Below are 12,553 nucleotides of genomic sequence, written 5' to 3' on the forward strand. Positions count from 1 at the left end.
TGCAGAGCAGTTTGAGGAAAACTGGTTTGGATTGTATAACTAAATTTGTCCCAAGTCTTGCAATTTAATAAATGCTAACACTTCTTTAAAAGTCTGTTTTCTTAGGGGAAATAATACTGACTGGAATAAATGTGTTGTCGTTTGCGTCCCTCGGTTACGATGGAAGAGGAAAGCAGAATTATGGTTACTAAGTACCTGAACATGCCTCACAGAATAATAAACATACAGAACATTAACCAACTCTCTCCAAGACTGTCCCTCAAAAATTTAATGTTAATTGCTAATGATGTATAGACCCATGATAGATTTAAGATTCTGTTTCTAATTATATTTTTTAAGTTCCATGCTCAAAGAACATTTGGAAAAAATAGAGTATGTCTCCTTCCTGTCTTTTTTCTTTTCCTAATATTTCATTTGTTTATTTCTTTATTTGTAAGAGAGCGAGAGCGTGCACAAGCAGGCAGAGTGGCAGGCAGAGGCAGAGAGAGAAGCAGGCTCCCCACTGAGCAAGGAGTCCAATGTGGGACACAATCCCAGGACACAGGATCATGACCTGAGCCGAAGGCAGCGGCTCAACCCACTGAGCCACCCAGGCATCCTTCCTTCCTGTCTTTTTTCTTTTCAAGATTTTTTTTTTTCAATTTTTAAGTAATCTCTACACCTAATGTGGGGCTCGAACTCACAACTCCGAGATGAAGAGCAGCAGGCTCCACCAACTGAGCCAGCCAGGTGCCCCCTTCCCGTCTGTTTACTGTGTCACTAAATATGGATCTGGGGGCAGAGGAGTGGCATGATGAAAATGGCATGTGTTTTAGGGCCCAAATTTCCAAAAAATATTCCAGTTGGAATGTATGACTTTAAGAGGAAAAGGAAGGAGCAGTAGGATCCAAAGAACCATCATAATTGACAAATGTCCTAGTGATCATTTAACAAAAAAATAAACTTTGTATTGCACAAAGTCCTGTGACAAATAATACTTAACACACGTTTGGAAATCATCCCAGACAAAAATCCCAGGGCCACTGCTGATTTATGAGGTGCAGTCAAGTTTTGACTCACTGAGGCGTTGGTCCCATTTGTCGTTGAACTAAGAAATCTTTCCCGGTTTCTTTAGCAAAGTCAGTTGTGTTACATCCTGAATGTCTGCATTCTGGGTAGTGGGTGACGGGGTCATCAAAGTTGTCCAAGTGCAGTTGATTTTTCCTGAACGGAAATGGAAGGCAGGAGCAGGGGTATTCTTGGTCTTCTGGGATGATACTCTTTTGTGAAATTCAGTGTGGAGGTTTCTCTCTAATAATGTCTGTCATTACTCATTACTTCTAGTATTATTAAATTGATTATAATGTTAATAGACCTTAATCATACTTAATAATTCTAAGAGTTATGAAAAGTTCTGTTTTTAGCCACAACACCCGAAGGACTATTTCTGCTCCCTCAGAAACAACAAGGCTTTAACTTTCCTCTACAGTCACTTTGGTGTCTAGATAGTTTATATGTATTTTTTTCTTTTTTTAAAAGATTTTATTTATTTATTTGACAGAGAGAGACAAGCGAGAGATGGAACACAAGCAGGGGGAGTGGGAGAGGGAGAAGGAGGCTTCCAGCTAAGCAGGGAGCTTGATGCGGGGCTAGATCCCAGGACTGTGGGATCACGTCCTGAGCCGAAGGCAGAGGCCTGATGACTGAGCCACGCAGGTGCCCCTAGATAGTTTATATATATATATATATTTTTAAAGATTTTATTTATTTATTTGAGAGAGAGCTCGTGAGCACGTGAGCGCACGAGCAGGGGTAGGGAGAAACAGACTGCTCACTGAGCAAGGAGGCTGATGCGGAACTGTCCTGGACCCTGGGATCATGACCTGAGCTGAAGGCAGACACTTAACCAACTGAGCCACCCAGGGGTGCTAGATAACTTATGTTTTTTATCTCTTTCCTCATGATCTATCTAGATGACCATAGCCATTCTTATTCAGCCTCAACTTTTATGCCAAACACAAGCAAATATTTCATCCCAACCATTCACTTTTTTTTGTGTGTGTGCACCAGGCTAACATGTCAAACATCTTATTAGATGAGTCCATTTGAATGTCCCGTGGATACCGAGAATCTCCCTATGTCCCCAACCCAATGCGGCTGTCTTTATGCCTGTATTGCAAATAGCAAAGCAGTACGAGCGGAGCTGAACAGAACAAAGCCCAGAGGCATTTTTATAAGGCCACGGTTGAGTTGATGGGGTACAAGAGCACAGCGCAGCCCGGTGTCACACAAAAGGACGCAGAAACTGGGAAGCTGCCAGTGCTTTCTCTGGTTCATTTCTTCCTCTCTGCTACTGAGGAGGTGCCGGCTTTATTCTCCTCCTCCTCCAACTGCCGGTACTAGAACTATGACTGTCTTCCCTCTGCTTCTCCAGTCACTGATGGGATGGGACTGCCCATAGTCAGTTAAAATTCCAGCCACATTTAACAACTCCAGTTTTCGGTAAGCCCAGTCGCAAATGACTGGAAGAGAGTGTGTTAAGTGGCACAGGGTTTTTAAGTACCCGTTCTAGATCAGTAAGATATGATCAGATATTGAACTACACTCTGCAAAGACTATTGTGGACTCTTCCTTCGGAGAGGGGCCAGTGCTTACAGAAGGACCAGTTGCTCATGAGCTAAGGAGGTACCTAACCTATTCTGTCTCCTGGGAATAGCCCATCCACCCAACGACCTGCATCAGAAATGCCGGAGACCTCTAGGTCTTCTCCCTCACCGTCAACACGCAGTCAGTTAAGTCCTACCCCTCCTACACTTTTAGGATCTCTTACATTTTGTCATTGAACTTCATACCCATTGTCAGTAGCATTTTGGGACCCTCATAGTCTCTTGTCGGATCTATTACAACAATCTTCCCGCCTTCACGCTCCATCGTCCTAACAGAGTTAAAAATCCTGTTCTGATCCGATTCCTCCAACTCTTGAAGACCCTCAACGACTCCCCAAATTAAGGCAGTGGTTCCTAAACTTTCTTGATCAAAAACAGGGGTTCCGATTAAAAATACACATTCCCAGGTTGCTCCTTCTGGATCGGCACATTTGTGGTAGAGCCCGGTCATCGGTGTTTTTAACAAGCATTCTAGTTACTTCCAATGTTCACTGAACTCTTCTCTGCTCCCCAGCTCTCCCCCGGGTGTTAGGGCCAGCGTTACGATATCCGCCGAGAGTGCACCTTCCGATTCCGTGCACCACCGCTTGGCCAACAACTGCTCATCCTTCTGGAATCAGCCCGTGTTCCACTGTCTTTGTCAACACGCCGTTGCTGGGCTGAGTCAACTTCTCCACCCTTCATCCCCGATGATTCTCGTGCTCGCCTCCCTTAGTGTTCACACTAAATAACCTTCCTCGGTTTCTTCCCATTCTAAGAGCGGTGACTCTGTCTTGTTTATCTTGTAGCTAAAAGGACATGTTCTCATAGGAATGCTATGATTATTTCTGCCAGAGCATGAGGGAGCTTAAAAAAAAATATCACCCCTTTCTTCTGAGCCAACTTATCGATATGAAGTCATCAGGCCAGTGGAGCTCAAATGGCCGCTGTTGGCTGACAGCTGGAAATGCCATTTAGGTGCACGGCTCCCACAAGCTTCCAGACCCTTGGACAGACTTAACACACAGGGCAGCCTCCTCCTGCGGGTGCAGAGTACCGACCTTACCGAATGGCTGATGTCTGCAGAAACAAGAGCTGTGCATGCCCGGTCCCTGTACCCAGACGGACCCGTCAGCTCGCTCCCGTTCCTCTGGAAATGAGTGAGGGCGGGGAGCAATGGCAAGATGAGATGAAGGGAGCTCCTTTCGCACAGAACATCAGGAGTGGGGAGTAAGCGTTCCCCCTCGACCCCTTGAATCAGAGATGGCTCCCGGCTCATCGAACACCCTCTTATCATTGCAGCATTCCTCTCAAGGACCTCAGTATCTGACTTGCCGATTGCAGCCAAGGAAGAGAACTTGGAGATTGGTGCTTTGGTGCTAGGTAACTTTTTTTTTCTTTTTTGAGAGCGAGCAAGAGAGAGCGAGCGCACACTTGAGAAGTGGGGGTGGAGGGCAGAGGGAGAGGGAGAGAGGGAATCTTAAGCAGGCTGCATGCCTAGCACAGAGCCAGACTCGGGGCTCAATCTCTCAGATCATGACCAGAGCCGAAATCAAGAGTCAGATGCTCAACCGACTGAGCCCCCCACATGTCCCATTGTTTTTATTCCTTTCATTAAGTTCTCAAGCCTGTCAAAGAATGATTAAATATAAATTCTCTCTCTATATATTTTTTAAAATTTTTATTTATTTATTTGAAGGGAGTGGACATGGAGAGGGGCAGAGGGAGATAATCCCAAGCAGAGTCCCCACTAAGTGTGGAAACTCATGCAGGGCTCCATCTCACATCCCTGAGATCATGACTGGAGCCGAAATCAAGAGTCAGACGCTCAACCGACCAAGCTACCCAGGTGCCCCTAAATTGTACATTTTTACTCTTTGATATTGTGGGCAAAAAATAAATATTGCAGCCATCAAATTTTTACTTAATATAAAAATTATTATATATTAACATTAACCTCATTAATACAATTTCACTGTCAGGTTTAAGTGTGGATGTGGACAAGATTTTGGTTTGGAATCTTAATAATACCTTTTCCTTCCAAGATAATGAGCCCTTCATTTGCTTATAGCTTACAGCTGTGTGAATAGGTGAACGAGAATTATTACTTTAGGAGGAGAAACTCGGTAAGTTGGCGGATGACTAATTTACAAAGGATATTTTACTGTTGATGCAGGTGTGGGCCTGTGGGGGCCAGTTGTTTCCCAAGTTGTTTAATATGTCAGCAGTAAAATACCGTGGCCTCCTTCAGTCTATCCCCAGTGTGGCCAGAATTTCAAGCCCAAAGTCTCTCTTTAGTTCTACTTTTCACAATTGCCTTTAATGAAACTGAGTAATTTCCTGTGTGTACCCCACGTCCACACGCTCTACGTAGATAGACGACATTTCTGGGGTAAAAGTCACATTTACTCATTACTCATGATATTTCTTTGGAGTTCCAGGAACATGATCTGGGACATTAATTTTTCAGTTTTCAAGGGAAAACACGAGGTGAGTAATGACAGACACGAATTGGATCCAACTGTGGCGGGTCTCAACCTTCTGGCTGTCTCCGTTCCCAGGCTTCTCACTGTTCTCACACCCCTCCATGCTCAGTCCTTCCAAAGTTCCTTAGCAACTTGAAACCACAGCCTTTTGTGGGAAAAATAAAGTTCTCTCTAAAGGGTAAGCCCAGTGACTATTAGCCCTGTCAGAACAACCTGACGGCTGCTCAAAGACCATTTATAGCAGAGAGCAGGTTTTCCTGGTCGCGTAGAGTTAGCAGCCTGGCCCCAAGTCCAGCCTGAGCCCGAGGGACAGCAAAAGCCTCCGCTTTCTAGTCAGGGAACGTGTATCCTATATGAAAATTCCATTTCCTGTTTGGACATTTCCTATCTAAAGACACTGTTTGTCATAAAATCACCTCTGAATTTATTATTATTTTTTAAACTTTATTTATTTGAGAGAGAGAGCACGAGAGAGAACATGAAAGGGAGAGGACGCACAAGCAGGGGGAGCCGCAGGCAGAGGGAGAGAAGCAGGCTCCCTGCTGAGCAAGGAGCCAGGCACGGGACTTGATCCCAGGATGCTAGGATCATCACCATTGAATTTAAAAGGTTTATGTTCTAGGTGGGGTCATTAAGATCCTAGGTAGAAGCCCAGAACAAATAGTTTTGAAAGAGCTTTTCAGTGGCCATCGCAGGTTGTAAAAGTGTTACAGTCTTGTAAGCTGCCCTTTACAGCTCTCCTTAGAATTTGTCTTCTCTCTGGGGAAGCAGTTTAATGGGCCTTTGGGCTATGTAGAGATACTCACCGATCAGTGTGTGGAAGTAAGGAGCTGAACGGCTCGTGGACTCAAGAATGTGTTCCTTAGGTAGACAGCGTCAGGCGGTCACCTGCTTTTCTGCCTTTGGGCTGATTTTATTGGGATAATAAAAATATGCTATTTCCGGTGGTTAAAAAGCCTCAATACAGTTGGGCCGCATATTGGGTCCCTCTGATACAGTGTTTAACTCTGGCGTAGCACCTACGTGCCCTTAGCCTTCTCCCTTCCCTAGGATGGAGTCCGGAGCAGAACCTCCCCAGAGGCCATGCGCTGACCGACCTAGGGCTTCACAGACGCCTTCTCCCCACTTCCTGCAGCCGCTCTTCTCCTAGAGGCTGAAGTTCAGAGTCTCTCAGCTGAATGCCCACTAGGCTCCTGTTCTCTGGGGAAATTCCATCCCACCTACTGGAGAAGGAACTTTGTCTTCTCAGTCTTGTCCTCAGCATTTAAGGGGAACGCCCCAGGCTTGGGCTGGATGCAAATGGTGGCCCTCTCGCACTCAGTCAGGGTCCGTTCCTGGGGGAAGAGGAACCAGCTCTCCTTTCTGGGGTGTGGGTGGTGGGGAGGTAGGGATGTTTATTTTCTATTCAGCTTCCCCCCTGGTGAGAGCAGCCAACGATTTCCTGCTGATTTCACCTAGAAAATGAGCGCCATACTAACGAACCAAGAGCAGCCCACCCTCTTTGGCTTGGGAACCTTACGTCTAAAGTGAGAAAACAAGCCCAGACCTTCAAGATTGCTGATCCAGCTGCTTCTTCTGAATAATCCACCTTGGTTCTTGCATTTGCTTTTTCCTGTGCCTGGCTGTAAATTACTTTTTGTTTCCTAAAAAGAAGGGGAAGCACCAGCTCAGATTAACATTCTTTTCTTCTCTAGTCCACGCTTTCTCCTGATGGCGTCAACACTAGTTCTTAAGAGCAAAGCAGCTCAATCCATACTTATAGTCAAAAAATTTCTTAAGAGGCCAAAACGTGTATTGACGATGACAATACATTTTAGGTATAGAGAATAATGTACTTTGTTGGAGCTAAACATTTCGTTTGTCGTGAGAGAGTGGAATCTTTGCTTTGTCTTTGTGTCACCAAAATGGATGTTGTAGCGCTCAAGCTCAAGGGTGGTGTGGCAGCTGGGATGAGAACAAGGATTTTATAAGCCTCAGAATCTTAGAAGAAGACCATGATCTTTTCTTCTTCTTCTTCTTTTTTTTTTAAGATTTTATATTTATTTGACACAGAGAGAGAGAGAGAGATCACAAGTAGGCAGGTGGTGGGGGGGAGGGGGAAGCAGGCTCCCTGCTGAGCTGAGAGCTGGATGTGGGGCTTGATCCCAGGACCCTGAGATCATGACCTGAGCTGAAGGCAGAGGCCCAACCCACTGAGCCACCCAGGCACCCCGATCTTTTCATTTTTTAAAAATTTTTATTCTAATTCCAGCTAACATACAGTGTAATATTAGCTTCAGGTGTACAATATAGTGACTCAGTACTTTCACACATCACCGGTGCTCATCACAAGTGTGTTTCTTCATCCTCGTCACCATTTCTACCCCTCCCCCCACACACCTCCTCTCTGTTCTCTCTAGGTAAGAGTTTGTTTCTTGGTTTGTGTCTTTTTCCCCTTTGCTTGTCTGTTTTGTTTCTTAAATTCCACATGAGTGAAATTGTGTGGTATTTGTCTTTCTCTTACATGTTTTGCTTAGCATTATACTCTCTAGCTCCATCCATGTCATTGCAAATGGCAAATATCATTCTTTTTGATGGCTGAGTAATAGTCCATTGTGTATACACACCACATCTTCTTTATCCATTCATCAAGTGGTGGACACTTGAACTGCTTCTGTATCTTGGCTATTGTAGATAATGCTGCTATAAACATAGGGGTGTATGTATCTTTTTGAGTTAGTGCTCTTTGGGTAAATGCCCAGTAGTGAGATTGCTGGATCTTAGAACAGTTTTCTTTTTTAACCTTTTGACGAACCTCCATACTGTTTTCCAGAGTGGCTTCACTGGTTTACATTCCCGCCAACAGTGCACGAGGGTTCCCCTCATCCTCGCCAATCCTTGTTGTTTCTTGTGTTTTTGATCTTAGCCATTCTGACTTGTGTAAGGTGGTATCTCATTGTAGATTTGCTTTGTATTTCCCTGATGCCGAGTGATGTTGAGTATTTTTTCATGTGTCTCTTGGCCAGTAGTATGTCTTCCTTGAAGAAATGTCTGTTCATGTCTTCTGCCCATCTTTAATCAGATTGTTTTTTGGGTGTTGAGTTTTATAAGTTCCTTGTATACTTTGGATGTTAACCCTTTATTGGATATGTCATTTTCCAATACCTTCTCTGTTCAGTAGGTTATCTTTTAGTTTTGTTCATTGTTTCTTTTCCATTTATAATTGCACCAAAAATAATTAGATAGCTAGGAATAAACCTAACCAAAGAGGTGAAAGACCTGTACTCTGAAAACTGTAAAACATTGACCAAAGAAATTAGAGGACACAAAGAAATGGAAAGACATTCCATGTTCTTGGCTTGGAAGAACAAACATTGTTAAAACGTCTACACTACCCAAAGCAATCTACACATTTAATATATATCAAAATCCCAATGGTATTTTTCACGGAGCTTGAGCAAACAATTGTAATAATTGTATGGAAACACTGAAGACCCTGAACAGCCAAAGCAATATTGAAAAAGAAGAGCAAAGCTGGAGACATCACAGTTCCAGACTTCAAGTTATATTAAAAAGCTGTAGAAATCAAAACATCAAGGTACTGGCATAAAAAAATAGATACATAGATCAGTGGAACAGAAAAGAGCCCAGAAATAAACCCATGATTATATGGTCAATTACTCTTCAACAGAGGAGGCAAATATATGCAATGGAGAAAAGGCCGTCTCTTCAACAAATGGTGCTGGGGAAAACTGGACAGCTACATGCAAAGGAATGAAATGGGCCATTTTTTTACACCACACACAACAATGAATTAAAAAATGGATGAAAGACCTGTGACTCCTGAAACTATGAAACTCCTGGAAGAGAACACTGGCTGTAACCTCTTTGACACCAGCCGTGGCAACTTTTTTCTAGATACATCTCCCAAGGAGAGGGCAGTGATCTTGCAGGGAGAGCAGTAAGAAATTTATTTCTCACCATCTACAGCTACTCTCACAGCAACATGGACACACACACACTGGGGGGTGGGGGAGCCAAGGGAAATAGACTACAGTATTAGTACGTCGTTCTCTAGGTGGCATTATAAGATACTTCTGGAGAAGGGAATCTTTTCTGTATTTGTCAATTTTTCAAAAACAAGTACATGTTGCATTTATCATTATAAAAAGTGTTAAATCATTATTTTTTTAAAGATTTTTTTATTTATTCATTTGACAGAGAGAAATCACAACTAGGCAGAGAGGCAGGCAGAGAGGAGGAAGCAGGCTCCCTGCAGAGCAGAGATCCCAATGCAAGGCTCGATTCCAGGACCCTGGGACCATGACCTGAGCCGAAGGCAGAGGCTTTAACCCACGTAGCCACCCAGGCGCCCCTAAATCATTATTGTAGAGAGAAATCATATCTACAAGAGTATATCATCAGGCCAGTAACCTAAAAAACCATAATATCAACAGGATAGTATATTGGGCACCAAATATGTAAACAAAAGGACACAACAATATGTGTTCGTTTGTTCATGGGGGGAGGGGCAGAAGAGGAGGAAGAGACTCTGAAGCAGACTCCGTGCTGAGGGTAGAGCCCGCCGATCCCACAACCCTGAGATCAGGATCTGAGCTGAAACCAAGAGTCAGATGCTCAACCGACTGTGCCACCCAGGTGTCTCCACACCAATCTTTAAAAAGCTCAAAGGGATATCAGTGGAATTGAATCATCATGTAATTTAATCAGGGGTTCTTAGGAGTGGAAGAGTTTATATGTTCACTTCAATCAAAATGATTTGTTGTGGTTTTTTTTTAATTTAAATTTAAATTTTTAAGTAATCTCTCCATCCAATGTGGGACTTGAACTCACAACCGTGAGGTTGTGCTGCACTGGCTGAGCCAGCCGGGCACCCCAGAAGGATTTAGTCTATTCCTGGGTGCCCCATTCGCACTGTTCGTATTTTATCACTTATTCAAGATAACTGCTGAAAATACAGCGCAGCTGAAGCCATTCTTTTCTCCTCCAGAGAAGAACCGGAATCTCTTTTAACAGCAGCCTTATGGCCAAGACAAGTCTAGTCAGAAGTTAGTTGCATGAAAACCCAGAAAAGTCGTGGGTTCGTAAGCAATATGCAAAGCACATAAGCAGACTCCAGGATGTCTGTTTGGAAACTCTTGGGTGAGAAGTGAGCCCGGATAGGGCAGGGAATGATGAGCTACACGACATCACTTCTGAGAAGGTTCTGCTCCTCCCAGTCCCCTGGGCAGCGTCCAGGTGGCAATAGTTCAGAAAAGTACTTAGAAACCATAACTGTAGGTAGGAACTCTTTTTTATGGCATGCCCTTGGGGGGATTTTCTTTTCCTTTTGTCTCTACCTTTTTCTTCCCTCCTTCCTCTCTCTCTTTCCCCCCTTCCTCTCTTCCTTCTTCCCTCCCCTCTTCCCTCCCTTCTATTCTTCTCTCTGGTTCATTCTGAATTTTAATGTTTGCAATACTTTTCTGATAAAATTAAGAAGAGTTTCTAAAAATACTAAAAATTTCTGGTCTTTGAATTTTCTGCTTTTCATCTTTTTTTTTTTTTCACCACAAAAAGGAAACTAAGAAAGGAGTCCCAAGCGATGCCAGCTATGCAAAGGGGACTTTTGTGCCCTTGCTGGAGGCAGCTAGGCTCATCACAACAATTTTATGATATAAGAGACTGATGCCCATGGGGTGCACAGGTTGTGACATCTTCCGTCTTTTGTCCCACGTTATAGGCAGAGAAGATAGAAGTGTGGCTTACAGAACTCATCAGAAGCTTCCCGCCACTCTCAGGACCAATTCTAAGCTCCAGTCTGGCTGGGGCCTGGTGAAACAGGGCAGGATATGGAGAACACAAAAGGAGAAGTTAGGGAGAGAAGCGTGTGTGTGTCAGTGACCCTGTTGGACCTTGTGGGGTGTTTGACGATTGCACATTTTACTCCAGATGAAATGAGAAGCCATTCAAGAGTTTTAGGCAGAGGAGTGATGCAACTCCAGACCTCATTCTGGCTGCTCCATTGAGAATGGCCTGAAGAGGGTTGAGGGTAGAAGCAAAGAGGCCTCCTGGGAGGCTACTGGCACGATCCAGGGAAGTGATGATGACTAGAGAAGGATGAGAGAAAGTGGTGGTGAGAGCAGGTAGGATTCTACATACATGTTGAAGACAGAGCCCATGGGATGCATGTCGATTGGATCTGGGATGAGAGAACGTGCCAAGGATGAGTCTAAGGTTTTTTGGCCTGAGAAACCATGAGCATGGAGTAAAAACAGAGATAAGGAGTGGTAAGAAGTAGGATAGGGTGGGATGTTAGGAATAGATCAGGATTCAGTTTGACATGTTAATTTTGAGATGCCTTTTAGCAAGCCAAGTACTGGAGTGATGACTTTGGGTGGGCAGGAGAAGATGGGCTGTAGCTCATAGGTAGAGAGATTGGACAGTGGACTGTTTAATTCCAAATACTTGGAGATAAAATAAAAAAATATGGATACAGATAGAGGGAGATGAATGGATGGAGTGGCAGGAGCTTAGGCAAGTTCTCAGTTTTCTCAGCAACAAGATGCAAGAATATCTGGCAAGAGCGAGTGTGGGGGAGGTTATCCTAGAGTTTTGAGGGAGAAAATGTGTGAAATGGTCACTTAGAAGAAAGATGACTAAAGTGGACTAGGGAAGTAGAGTATATAGTTTTGGCATAGTGGTTATGAATTTAAAGTAAGACCCGTCAGAATGGTTGTGTGTTTTCTTCAACCTCTTCTGCTTCCAGTTCAGCATCTCTCATAAGGCTGCAGTTAATCGACAGGGCAAGGCTGAGCGGGTTTCTGTTTCTGGGTCTCACTGGACTGCAGCCAAGGAGCTGGCTGGGCCGCATGCTCATCTGGAGGCTGGACTGGAGTGGCATTTATTTCCTTGTGCTGTAGGACTGCAGACTTCATGGGATTTTTTTGTTGGCTTCTATTTCTGCTGGCTCCAGGCCTCTGTCAGCTCCTAGAAGATGCGTGAAGTTCCCTGCACGTGGCCCTGTCTGTAGGCAGTTTGCTTTATGGCAGTTTGTCTCTTTAGGGCCCCGCCAGAGAGTGAACGTGAACCCTCTGGCAAGAAGTCTTAGGGACTTCTTTTCTAATGGGACCCATTACCTGAGCATATTCACGGGAGCGACATCCATCATCATCTCCTCATTCTGTTACTTAGAAGCAAGTCACAGGTCCTTCCCATGTTCAAGGGGAAGGAGGTATACAATCCAGGAGGTAAGAATCATGGGTGTCTCCTTAGAGTCTCTCTCCCACACCATTCAGTTCCCAATACCTGATACCAAGATAGCCAAACTTAGGAAATAATATTCTTTTAAACAAAACTTACAGAGCTTTTGTTCTGAGTCAGAAATTGTTCTAAGCACTTTAAATTGGTCCCCACAGCAATACTATTGGTAGGTCCCATTATGATCTCCATTTTGCAGGTGGGAAG

The sequence above is a fragment of the Meles meles genome, chromosome 17 (assembly GCF_922984935.1).
Source record: "Meles meles chromosome 17, mMelMel3.1 paternal haplotype, whole genome shotgun sequence".
NCBI classification, from domain to species: domain Eukaryota; kingdom Metazoa; phylum Chordata; class Mammalia; order Carnivora; family Mustelidae; genus Meles; species Meles meles.